The sequence below is a fragment of the Artemia sp. Qi Xiang Cuo genome, chromosome 18 (genome assembly GCF_049724085.1).
Source record: "Artemia sp. Qi Xiang Cuo chromosome 18, ASM4972408v1, whole genome shotgun sequence".
Classification (NCBI taxonomy): domain Eukaryota; kingdom Metazoa; phylum Arthropoda; class Branchiopoda; order Anostraca; family Artemiidae; genus Artemia; species Artemia sp. Qi Xiang Cuo.
In genome coordinates, this window is record NC_142811.1 from 26,338,224 (window position 1) to 26,351,519 (window position 13,296).

Genomic DNA, 13,296 nt, shown 5'->3' on the forward strand with positions numbered 1-13,296 from the left:
CTCCATTGAATTTAACCCCCCCCCCCCCTATATGTATATCTTAAACCCTATGTAATTCAAGTCTCATTTAACTCAACCCATTTAAGTCAACCCGTGTGCAACCGAACCTCGATTCAGTCCAGCCCTCGCTCCACCAAACCCCACAGGGGTCGCCCCAGAAGAGGGGTGGAGCCAATGTCAAAAACTAGAATCAATCTAAAAATAATGAAACAAAAGAAACATAACAACAACAAAATGAAATTTATTATATAATTTCCATTTACAACTGAATTCCCTTTCATTGAAGTGCTTTGTTCAATTACTTTCCTCCGTTCCATTACAAATACCATGACTGATATAATTTCAAGTTTATACATGCACTCATTCTTCAAATTTTTGCAATGTTTTTATTTTTACCGGGATTTAGAGTTGATTGACTTTGGTCCTACAGTGATTTGATTAACCCATATCAGATCAATCAGTATTAGGACGAATTCTAAATTGAAAATAGACATAAATAAAGTGGAGAAACCAAAAATAAACATTTCTATATTTTCTTCTTGTTTCGAACAAAAATACATTTTGAAGCAAACATTTACATATTTTCATTGGGTTTTGAACAACATCAATATATTTTAAGTCAGAAATTTGCATGTTTTTCATCTTGTCTCCAGTAATAACAAATATTGAAGGACACATTCACATTTTTTCATCGTGTTTCGAACAACAACGACATATTTTGAAGCACATATTTGCATATTTTCTTCTTATTTCGAACTAAAAAACACTTTTTGAAGAAACCATTTGTATATCTTCATCACACAAAGACACAGAGACATAGATACAGCGGACAAACAAAAATACACATTTCCATATTTTCTTCTTGTTTCGAGCAAAAATACAATTTGAAGAACATATTTATATATCTTCATTGTGTTTTGAACAACATCGGCATATTTAGAAGGAGATATTTGCATGTTTTCATCTTGTTACGACCAAAAATATATTCTGAAGCAACACACACACCACTAAGAGACAGAAACACAGAGACAGACACACACACACGCACATAAAAAAAACACACATAAAAACAAAACACACACACACACACACACACACAACACACACACACACACACACACACACACACACACACACACAAACACACACACAAACACACACACACACACACACATACACATACACTTACACACACACACAGACACAGACACACACACAGACATAAATAAACACACACATACACACACACACACACAAACAAAAACAAACACACAAAAAAACAAACACACACACACACACACACAGACACACACACACACACACACACACACACACATAATCTATCTTATACATCCAAAGATTTGGTAAGGATGTGCCCAGGAGGGCATTGTACGGAGGAAGATGAACGCCTAATTAACATATCACAGAGGACTATAGAAGTAATCGACATCTAAAATGAGGATAATAATGAAATAGGTGTGCTAAAAGTTATAAGATGTCAAAAAAAAGGTGACTGAATATATCAAGTTTACTAAAGAATGAATATTTTACATGATTGATGTTATTTTAAATAGTCTACGCTGCTGCAGTCCAAAAACATATTCTGCACCAGAACTTCTGATTTCTAATCAAATGAGCCTTCTCTCAAGTTTATACAATCATCCTAACTGATTTTTTTTGTTTTGAGTATATACAATGTCATATCAATTATAGATGTGTCTCTTACTTACAAAAAATTCTGTTCATCTGTCACTGACCATTTAAAAAAAGTCCCGTTTCAATCTTTTTTTAACCCCTTAACCTAGTTATATTGAAAAACTAAGGCAAAATTAATACAGAAAAAATATTAATTGCAAATATAAAGCAAAAACTTTCTTGTAAAAGCTATCATTAAGGAGATTTGGCATAAATTTATAAATAATAGTTCTTCCTGAATGATGACGAAGCTTTGTATGCTCTATTTCTTTTTCTCGACGAACCCGGTAATGACGATTTCACAACTTGGTAATTACGTAAGGCACTCCCGACGATCAAAATACTCTTGTGCAAACCCGGATAATAATGTCTTTGGGAAAACCAGCTTCAGGGGTTGACGTCCACCTATGGCTGGCGCCGGACGTATTACAAGGGTTTTTAGAACCAAAGTTTTGTTAGCAACAAAAAATCGTTGACTTTCGAAAACTGGTTTTATGGGTTTGGCGAGGCTCCAGGTACACTCACTTTGTGTTTTTCAGTAGTGCCTATAGCCCTGGGAGGATATCAGTATTTTATGGTATATTAAATCGAAACTAATCAGTCAAAAAGTGACAAGACATCAGGAAGCCTTAAAGGGATACTACTCGCCCATGATAATTTTGAGAAAAAATTAGTAACTAACTTAAAAACTGTTATTTAAAATTGTTACTTTAAATACAGATATTTTTTTTAAATAATCCATCCTCGTTCTTAATATAAAAAACGCGAATAAAGTGGTCAATTGCTCTTCCTAAAATGTTCCACGTTAATATTTATACAAATGTACCACCATCGAAACCGCAAAAAAACACCATACTTCCTGTTTCCCCACGTTGGCTCAGTTTAATTTGGATCCCCTGATAGCTAAGGGTGTTTTACTTACTAAAATCTATCAGTTCAAGATAAGATTTCCTTGTTTTAAAACTTTCAAAAACGGATACGAATACTTCAGCACATAGGGAAAAAATGGAGTCACTGAAAAACAATAAATGATTGAAAATAAGAAATTTTTCCATTGAAAAACATTAAAAAGAAATTATCGACACAGAAAATAGGACTTTATGATTTTTATAATAATATTCGTAATGCAGCTAGATAGGTCAAATCGGTAGTAGTTTAGTCTCAGAGCTTAGCAGGTCGGGGGGGGGGTGGCTCCAGGAATAATTTTATTGTTTGTTTTTTACTTCCGATATTTAAAGCAAAATTGCAGTATAGTTCCATATTCTCTTATTTGTAATGGAAACGCCTATTAAGCGCAGATAACGTCATAATGCTTGCGTTTTGGATTCAAATACAAACCCATAAATGTAGAACTGCCTCTATGTACAATACCATGCAAACTTCTCACTATTTTAGTTTTTCTAAGTATTTCTTTTAACCAGCTCCAAAAAAAAAACAAATGACATAAATGTACTGAGGACTATTACCGTTATTAGTCGCATTTCATGTAACGCCAGCGCTAATTGTGGGACATTTATTTCTACCTCAGTATGCTTTACAAAATGTCTCTTGCATCTATGATAAAGTAGATTCAAACAATATATGTATACTTTTCTCACAATTTAGAAATTATTGTGCTCACATTTATATGGTACCAACCATACTCTTTATCTATTGTTCTCAGTTCTAACATGTAGCATTAGGAGACAGGGCTTCGCTTGGTGAAAGTAATTTTAGGCATAAGAAAATATTAAGTGCCCCGCCCCTTTTTCTGGAAACGTATACCTCCAAACCCTGATTTACGCAAAAAAAAAACTTTGTAATTAATGTAAGGTTTCAACCACAATGCTGCCAAAAATTGCCCAGATTTTCTGGATATTTTTAATCAAACAATGCTCCACGAGAAATTAATAAACCACACATTCTTTTCGAATACTTTAACTTTAGAAGGGAGAGAGGTGGCCATGTCGGCCTGAAAATAAATAATGAGAAAACAAACTGCATGGCTACCACAGATTCACCCCTGAGCATCACTTGCGGAGACCAACATATAGAGCAAGTCGTCCATTTCAAATACTTGGGAAGCATAATAGAAAGTACCGGATCGACCACAAAAGAAGTGTTCACAAGAATCGGCCAAGCCAATGGGGCCTTCAATGGATTACGGAAAGTATGGCGGTCCCAAAGCTTCTCTATACGGCTAAAGTTACGACTCTTCAATAGCAATGTTATGCCAGTGCTGCTTTACGCAGCCGAAACCCGGCGCTTGAACCAGGAACAAGAGACAAGAATACTTGCTTTCGAAAACACATGTCTTAGAAGAATTCTCAACCTCAGTTGGCAGCAGCGAATAACAAACCAATCCATCCGCGACAACACTGGCCAGCCTCTTGTGACATATATCATAAGAGTCCGCCAATGGAGATACCTTGGCCACGTACTATGTATGGACAATCTCCGTCTACCAAATGCAGCGCTCCATTGGCAGCCATCGGGTCCACGCCGCAGGGGCAGACCCAGAAACACCCTGCGTCGAACGTACCAGAGAGATCTCCGTAACCTGCACACATCAATCCAACCTCAGTGGGAGGAAATACTTGCAGCAGCAAACCGGCGGAAAGATTGGCGGTTCCTTCTTGATGCCCTGGGTGCCTCTGGAGGCACAGGTGGATCTAAGGTCTAAGGTAAGGTTAACTTTAGAATACTATTGCTAGTTCAAAGTAAGGAAAATTTCCAAGGGGATTCTCCATGGAGGAGAATTTCCACAAAGTTGGGGAACATTTGTCCGACGAATTTTTTCATTGGACAAAAACATTTTTCGTTATTTTATTTTTCTTTAATAAAAAAATTACCCAAAGTGCACTTTTTGTGTGCCATATAGCACTTTATGATTGCTTTATTAAGTCAAATTTATAACGAGGAATTAGATACAAAAACCAGTTTATAAACTAGCCCGTAATTAGCTTTCTATGATGCACATGTGTCTGAAGAAGCCCTTCCATTCCAAAAATGTCACCCGAATTGCGCTTTTAGTGTACCATGTGGCACTTTATGTCTAATACATAAAAAACGACAAGATATAAGAATTGGATTTTATAAGTCCTTACACAGCTTTCTATGATGTTCCAGTGTCTCAATAGCGACGAGGAAAAATAAGATGAAACATCACTGCTGCCCGTGTTAAAAGGGATTTTTCCTTTTGTTCAATGAGAGGGGTTGTAATTTCCCTGTATAAGGTTTGAACAATGGCAATTTAAAGGGTGTACTTTTTTAATTTGCTAAAACATCATTTTAAAATCACATGCAAATGATTGACGTGATGAACGGTGATATTGGAATAGTGCGTAATTGAACTGCGAGATTTAGTCTCCTATGATGAGCACGGGAGTTGAAGGAAGTGGAAAGTGGACATGCACTGAAATTTAACTGCCGACTAATGTTTTTAATTAAGCCTCGTCGGTTTCATATGAATTTAAAATTTTGATGCTGATTTTAAACACCTGCTTTTATTTAATTTGGCTTAATATTTTAAAGAAATGTAAATAAAAAATATTTGAAAAGGATATGCTCTTTTTAAGTACATTTGAAAGATAGTGACATATTTATTCCCTGAAACTGGATTTAAGTGCATTAAGTCTCACATCTAATTTTATTATAAGTACAAAGAGGAAAATACTAACAGATAAAAAATAATCAAAATAATGATTAAAACAAGTGGCTCCTAACTGATTCCGGGCTCTGCCCCACCTGAACATTTCTAAAATCCTGATGCCCCCTTCAAAACTTTCTGTGTATTCACTTGATGGAAGTTTGAAAGGTCATTAACTTAGTATTTGGGTAAATATCTACCAAATCATATTATTGAGTTAGGGATAAAGTGAAAACACCATCCGATGCCTTTTTTTATTCTGATTATGAATATAATAAGCATTTATATCGGAAATTAATTACAGCCCCCCCCCCTATATTTGCCAATTCAGGGTTAGGTTTAGGTTAGGTTGGGTTAGGTATATATGGGGGGGGGGCTGAAATTCATTTCCGATAGAAATGCTTATTATTTTCATAAATGCTTATTATATTCCTAATCAGCATAAAAAAAGGCATCGGATGGTGTATTCACTTTATTCCTAACTCAATAATATGATTTGGTAGATATTTACCAGTATTTCTTTTCTACTTCTCTAACTTATTGATATATTTCTTTTTTGTCAAATCTTAGTTTCTTATAAGATTCTTGAGGCATTAGTCGTACTACCCAAAGAGCATGGGAAACTATATCTAGGCTAGTTTCCCATGCACTCTAGCACAAGAAATAATGCCTGTTAGATGGCGGCTAGTAAAGTGGAAGATCTATCACTTTACAGAAGAATCGCAGTGTCGAACTGAATGCTTGAATTATTCTGAAGTCACAAAATATGAAATTATAACTTACCTAAGCTGAAATTGAATCAAAACTCTATACAGCTGCTCAAAGGTTTGTGTTAAATTCGCTTCACTGATACTAAGTCAAAGTTCAAATAACTATTTGGGCTGGTAAACTAGGCTAGCCTAGGCCTATTGCTTTCTAGACAAACTTCCTTTAATATTTAAAGAAAGCTGTTGACCAATGCACGTGAAATTTTTAGATTTTTCGGGAATCCATACTTGAGCTGACTTCTTACATTACCTCAACTGATTTTAATGTGATTAAAGTGTATCTTGATTCTTGAAAGGAATTGTTTGCCCTAGGCTAGGTAGTAGGCTATTGATATGATAGATAATCTGCTATATTGGTAAATAATTAGTGTCTGGGGTAAATTTTTACCAAATCATATTATTGACTTATGAATAAAGTGCATATAGGCTACCACTTGATGCCTTTTTTAGCCTATGCTTGTTCCAAATATGATAGGCTAATCATTTTGGTCAATATCTACCAAATCATATTATTGAGTTAGGAATAAAGTGAATACACCATTTGATGCCTTTTTTAATGCTGATTACGAATATAATAATCATTTCTATTGGAAATGAATTTCAGCCCCCCCCCTATATATGCCAATTCAGGGTTAAGTTAGGTTAGGTTAGGTGGTGAATATATAAGAAATCATATTATTGAGTTAGGACTAAAGTGAATACACCATTTGATGCCTTTTTTATGCTGATTACAAATATAATAAGCATTTCTATCGGAAATGAATTCCAGCCCCCCTATATAGGCTATACCTAACCTAACCCTGAATTGGCATATATAGAGGGTGGGCTGAAATTCATTTCCGATAGAAATGCTTATTATATTTATAATCAGCATAAAAAAAGGCATCAAATGGTGTATTCACTTTAGTCCTAACTCAATAATATGATTTTGTATATATTGGCCAGGTTAGGTTGGGTTAGGTATAGCCTATATAGGGGGGGGGGGGCTGAAATTAATTTATTATATAAATGCTTATTATATTCGTAATAAACTTAAAAAAAGGCATCGAATGGTTTATTCACTTTTTTCCTAACTAAAAAATATGATTTCGTAGATATTTACCAGGTTAGGTTGGGTTAGGTTAGGTATAGCCTATATAGGGGGGGGGGCTGAAATACATTTATTATAGAAATGCTTATTATATTTGTAATCAGGATAAAAAAAAGGCATCAAATGGTGTATTCACTTTATTCCTAACTCAATAATATGATTTGGTAGATATTGACCATCATTTTTGTTGGAAATGAATTTTAACCCCACCCCTATATATATCAATTCAGGGTATATATTTGCACATTAGGGGGGTGCGGGTAAATTTTAAACTCACCTCCCATTTACATGAGAAATAAAATTTACCCCCACCCCCCTAATGTGCAAATATATACCCTGAATTTATATATATAGGGGCAGGGGTAAAATTCATTTCCAACAAAAATGGTTATATATTTTGAAAGAGCATAAAAAAGGCATCAAGTGGTATGTAGGCTATACTTTATTCATAAGTCAATAATATGGTTGTGTAAAAATTTACCATGTCTGGTTGCTACTGAAGGAAACATAGTGCTAATTCAGAATCAGGGGTAGAAGCCTAGTATTAGGGCTGTTAAGAAGGAAACATGTTAAGAAAACAATTCTTACTTAATAATAGGCTATGCATAATAATTATAATCAACACATTCTGACTGCAATTCCACTACACTTTACCTTGATCCCCCCTACTATGCAAATATATAGACCTATTTCCCATGTGTTACAAACAGTAGGCCTAATTCATACTTCATTACATGCATAATAGTTGTGGTTAACACATTTCAACCATAACACTACTATAATTTACCCCCCCCCCCCTATATGCTAATATATAGCTCAAATTTTATATTTCCCATGTGTTTTCTGCTTCTTGATTTTGTCAGCATTGGATATCCACCATACAGCTAACATAAAATAGTAAAGTTTATATATAGAGAAAAAAATCCTTAGCCAATCATTTTATATAGAGATTTTTTTTTTGCTGACTAGGTGGCTAAACTTAAGGAAATTATATATATAGGAATTATTAAATTTGCAAACCAGTTGGCTATTTGACCTCATGTATATATACATTTCAGCCTAAATTAGCCACCTAGTCAGCTAATGATAAAATTATATAGGCTTTAAATTATTAAATTAGCTAACTAGTAGGCTATTAATATCCCAGGCATACATGACCTTTAGTTTAAAATAGCCAACTAGTCAGCTATCATTAAAATTTTTAATACACATGTAGAATTAGCTAACAAGTTGGCTAATGCATGCTGAAGTGTATAAATGAGATGTAATAGCCAACTTGTTGGCTAATCATATATATATATATATATATATATATATATATATATATATATATATATATATATATATATATATATATATATATGCCATCTGGTGGTGTCCCATCAGCATTGATTCAATTTTTGCTTAGACTTGTTGACACTAAAGTAATGCATCAGAAATATGTAATTTGGGCTATATATTTGTATATTAAGGAGGTTAGAGTAAAAAAACAGTGGAAATGTAGACAAAATGTGTTAACTTCAATTATTCTGTAGAGTACCAAGTAAAATTTGTTTCCTTATCATGTTTCCTTCTACACAACCCTAATTCTAGGCTTAAACTAATAATACTAGTTCACTTTTAGGTCTATTCAGAAGGAAACACTATTAAATTTTGAAAACAACTTCAAAAATTCAAAAACACTTATATCAGTCCTAAAAATACTTCACTTTACCCCCCCCCCCTCCATGTGCAAATATGTATCCCAAATTATATATTTTCCTTACATTTTGCCATACATCATTCTTTTCTTCAGATATTTCAGTTACTGAGAATAAAAGCCACCCTCCTGTCAGACTTGACAGTTTATACAGAAGTCCACCTGCACTATCACCAGAGGAAACATACAGGAAACTAGCAGAGCTCATCTGCAAGATTATAGACACCCACCATGGGGACTACTAATTACAGGTGACTTCAACCTGCCTAACATAACCTGGAAAGACCAATTTCCCTAAGTCTCTTCTGGTTCTATGAGCACCAATCATTGACATTGTTCATGATGTTTCTTCTCTGCCAAATTGTCAACCAGCAACCAAGTCTTCTCAAATTGATATTTCTTTGGAGACCAGAAGTTTTCTGTCCAATTCATACATGCCCCTAGTCAGGAAGAGTGACCATGTTGTCATACATATCAGAACAACAAATCACTACATCAAGAAGACCTTCATTTATTATGAGAAGATTTTAATGGATCTTGGCAGCATTGCATGGGATGACGTCTTATCTGTTCTCTAGAACAGCAATTGCAGCACTTCAAAGAATTAATAGTAAATAAAGCAAACCAATACACTTCAAGTAAACTTATCCTCAAACCAAAAACACTCTTGGTAATAACAAGAGAGATTAAGAGAGAAAGCAACAGTAAAAGCAGATATTGGAAGAAATACAAACAACACCAATCACCTTATTACAGAGAGAAGTATTGCAATAGCCAGAACAAATTTAAAAACTTGACATGGGCCTTGTATATGAATTTTGAATCTAAACCTGCTGATGAAGCCAAGGCTAACCCAAAAATGTTTTGGCAGTATGTCTCTAGGCAAGACCATAGTAGACAAAGTACAAAAAAAAACTAATAACTGACAAAGATGGAGAAGTTACAGGGACTAATAAACTTGCTTATTTACTGATCCAGTAATTTGTCTCAGTATTCACCACTGAGCCTGATGGCCCTTTACCTTCTCCACTGAACTGTAATATAAGTGCCCCAATGAAGAGCATCACTGTATCATCTACAGTGGTCCTTAAACATTTAAAAAAGTTGAATGCTAACAAGTCACTAGGACCTGATAATACACATCCCAGGCTAGTAAAAGAAATTTCAGAAGTGGGATAACAGATCCCCTCACAAGAATCTTCCAGACATCACTTACCACTAGAGAGCTCCCAGCAGACTCGAAAGTAGCTAACATAACTCTGGTTTTCAAAAAAGGTGACTGCACCAAGCATGAGAATTATTGACCCATCAGCCTAACCTCAGTTATAGTTAAGATGATTGAACGCACAGTTAATGATTCATTTCTCAAACATTTAACCACAAAGAAAATCTTGTAACCCAAGCAGCAAGGATTCCAGTCAGAAAAATTAATCAAAACAAACTTGTTGGAACCATATGAGATAATTACAAACCTGATTGACCAAGGACATCCAGTTGACCTACTGCTGCTAGACTTTGCTAAGGCCTTTAACAAAGTGCCCCATAGTTGACTGTGCTTGAAATTGTTTGCTGCTGGTATCAGCTCATCCATGGTAGCCTGGCTGATGAATTTCCTCACTAACTGCAAGCAGAAAGTCTGTTTATTTGAGACAGGTGGCCAGCCAATCTACACTGATGAGGCCATAGTAATGATTGGGGTACTGAAGGGAACTGTATTAGGCCCAATACTTTTTCTGATGTATATCAATGCTATTTCCAATCATGTGGATAACAATATGCATTTGTTTGCTGATAATGCCAACCCACATAATATCCATCACAATCTAGACAGGCTTCAGAATTGGACTCACAACTGGCTTCTCCAATTCAATACAAGCAAATGGTGTATTTTTTGCCTAGGACCTAATAACCCAATGGCTATCTATTCAATTTTAAACCCAATCACTAATATAAGGGACCATCTAGTGAAATGAGAAGAAGAAAGGGGTCTTGGTGTGATCATTGATCTGGGGATTGAGGCTCTACAGCCATGTCCAGCATGTTGTCACCAGGGCCGTCCCGAGGGGGGGGGCGTGCTGCCCCTCCAACCTTTTTGGCATTTGGTAAAATTTTCGCCAAAGGCAAAAATTTTAGCCGAAATTTAGCAAAATTCTTGATTTCTGCAGAAAATTCAGTATAAATCAGGTAGCAATTTCGTAAAAATTTACAAAGATCCCCCCCCCCCCGATGAAATGAGTCTCTGGTTGTCACTCAAGCAAACTCCACTTGTGCTATTAAAAGGATCATCAATAGCCAAGAGGCACCAATATTCATAAAACTTTTTAAGGCTCTTGTTAAGCCCCATCTTGATTTTGGCATCTGCCTGGCTGGTCCTTCTTACCAGTAAGATGTTAGGCTTATCAAAAATGTCCAGAGGCAAGCAACAAAGTTTTCACTTTGTAGTTTTTTCAAAATTCTTTTTAATTTCCACTCGCAAAATAGGACTAGGAAGGGAAGTTGTAAAGAGGGGGATTTTAAACACCAGTTTAAGTGGTTTTTTTTTATCATGAAGATTTCAGTTATAGACTTTTTATTGTCTCAAGCCTTTACACTCCAAAAATGACACTAGAATCGTTTTATGGGGCTATAAGGCATTTTGCAATGATGTTATAGAATACAATTGTAGAATTCCTGATTAATTTATAGAAATCATGTAGAAAGATATGAGTATTAGCTTTCAATTGATCTTAAATGGCTCTCTAAAGTCAAGCTTTTATATTGTATTATGGGGCAGTTTTAGGAGGGAATCATGATTGATGTATACCATCAAAAATGAGACTTTGCACCAGTTATGGAGTGGATAGGCTGGGAAATATAAATAGTCTTCAAGGTTTATTAGAGAAAAGCAAAACATTCTTTTTTTATGGCAATAACAACTAGTTTGCCATTTTCTAGAAGGAGTGAACTGTCACCCAGTTACTACTAAGACTTCATACTGCAAATTTAGTGATCAAATTGCAAACCTTAATTGAAAATCAGGGAAGCTACTTAGTCTCAGTCCATCTTGTTTTACAATATAACCCCTTTAGAACTGAGCATAAGCATATGCTAAGATCTTACTAAAAAGCTGACTTTTCAACACCAGAAATGGAGATGCCCTCAAATCTCAGCCATTACCAGGAAACCTATTATTGACACATCACTTCTGCCATTGAAAATCTTACCATGGAATTGCATATCTCTCGGTTCTGATAAATTGCAGTAACTATCTGATTATGTATATTGTAATAGTATAAATGTTGTCTGGCTCCAGGAGAGAAACTTAATTGTTTTCAAGAGTAGCTTTGCCTGGATTCAAATGCTACAGAAAGGACTTCAAGTTAAAAATGAGCTCATGTTGCTATTTTCACCCTTTCCAATAGTAAGAAACTTAACCAAGTTATAAAGTGTCTCATTATTTTTTAACACATATTTGAAAGCTGTTTTATACCTGTTTGTGTTGGTGCTGCTTGAGCCAGTTTCCTTTCAATATCTTGAAAGTAAAACAAAAATCAGCTACTATAATGGTTACTCTTTTGTAGATGCACTGCCTTGGGAGATGAGTCCCCTATATTGGTTCCTGGACCTCCTTCTACAAGGCTATCTACATCAATCAAATGAGGAAGTATAAAAAATTTAAATTTAGAAGAAATTGTAACAATTTTGTTGACCTGTCTTGAAGTGTAATCTGATGGACCAAGTAGAGAACATGGTACAGATGCTGCTTCTTGTATTCCCACTTTAAACCTTAATATAACCGCATCTCTGCCCTGATCTTTCTCTATCCTCTTTATAGAGCTCGAAGCAATAGAAAGGTATTTAGAAGTGCTGGTTAATTATTGCCTGATATCTAAGCATATAGTTATTGTGACTGAATCCCAGCCAGCCATATCCAGCTGAGCACAAACTATTTCTCTGTCCCCTATACAAATATAAGTACTGTTTATACTAGTTTGCAATTTGATGAGTACTGATAGTGTGCTCAAGGTCTAGCACATCCCCAGCCACAAGGGAATCTACTGAAAATGAAACTGCAGATTCACTAACTAACTATTCCATAGATATCTCACACATAAATCCTCCTTGGAAGAGCAATATAAGAGATGCTTAAAGGTGCAAAGGAAAAGTCTATCAATTTGTAATTCTATCTTCTCCACCATTCCATGGTGGTGCGTGTGTAGTTTCCAGTGATTTAAAGCTGAACATCCTTTAAAGAAGATCTCATCTAAAAGTAGCATCTTATCTGAAAGTCCACTTGCTTGAGTAGAATCCAGTGTTTTACAACAGTATTGTCAGGGTGCAGAGATATGAGTAAAAAGGGGGACATGATTAATAATCATGCCCCCCTTTAAATTGATGCAAACCATCCTTCGGGAAATAATTTTCATCCTTAAAAAGA

The 13,296-nt window shown here is 35.2% G+C and overlaps 1 protein-coding gene across 2 annotated transcripts in view; it reads left to right on the forward strand.

The window, feature by feature from the left end:
• The first annotated feature begins 6,050 nt into the window (after positions 1 to 6,050).
• The window catches only part of LOC148941373 (uncharacterized), a 116,076-nt gene continuing 108,830 nt past the window's right edge, over positions 6,051 to 13,296 (forward strand). For both annotated transcript variants that reach the window (XM_089103782.1, XM_089103783.1), the window contains exon 1: positions 6,051 to 6,148. The gene's annotated coding sequence lies outside the window, so the exon portion shown is untranslated. The remainder of the gene's footprint in view (positions 6,149 to 13,296) is intronic.